The sequence below is a fragment of the Corvus kubaryi genome, unplaced genomic scaffold (genome assembly GCF_017639235.1).
Source record: "Corvus kubaryi isolate FWS band 111438036 unplaced genomic scaffold, C.kubaryi_AGA036_p1.0 37398, whole genome shotgun sequence".
NCBI classification, from domain to species: domain Eukaryota; kingdom Metazoa; phylum Chordata; class Aves; order Passeriformes; family Corvidae; genus Corvus; species Corvus kubaryi.
In genome coordinates, this window is record NW_024581137.1 from 32,179,408 (window position 1) to 32,180,029 (window position 622).

Here is a 622-nt window from a genome sequence, read left to right on the forward strand (position 1 = left end):
AGCAGGTTGAGGAAGATGATCCTGCCCCTCTATTCAGCCCTGGTGAGGCTGCACCTGGAGTGCTGTGTCCAGTTCTACACTCCACAGAACAAGACAGGTAGTTCCTGGAACAGGCCCTGTGGAGGGTTACGAGGACAATTAGGGCAGCATCTCTCTTAAGAGGGAAGGTTGGGGGAGCTGGGCCTGTTCAGCCTCTACAGAAAACGACTGAAAGCAGACTTTATTGATACCTATAAATATCTAAAGTGGGCGGATGTCAAGAGGATGCAGTTAGGCTCTCCTTGGTAGTGCCGTGCAGTCGAATATGAAGCAACGAGCAGAAACTGATGCACAAGGAAGTTCCACCTGAATGCGAGGAAAAACTTCTTTACTGTGCAGTTGACCGCGCACTGGAACAGACTGTCCAGAGAGGTTGTGGAGTCCCTCTCACTGGAGATATTCCAGAACCGTCGAGATGCAATCTTGTGCCATGTGCTCTACGATGACCCTGTTTGGGCAGGGAGGTTGGACCAGATGACCCAGTGAGGTCCCGTCCAACCTGACCCGTTCTGTGCGAGGGACGGCAGGCGGGCGGCCCCCATGGCCGGGCGGCCGAGGCTGCCGGGCCCTGCTCGCCGCGGGC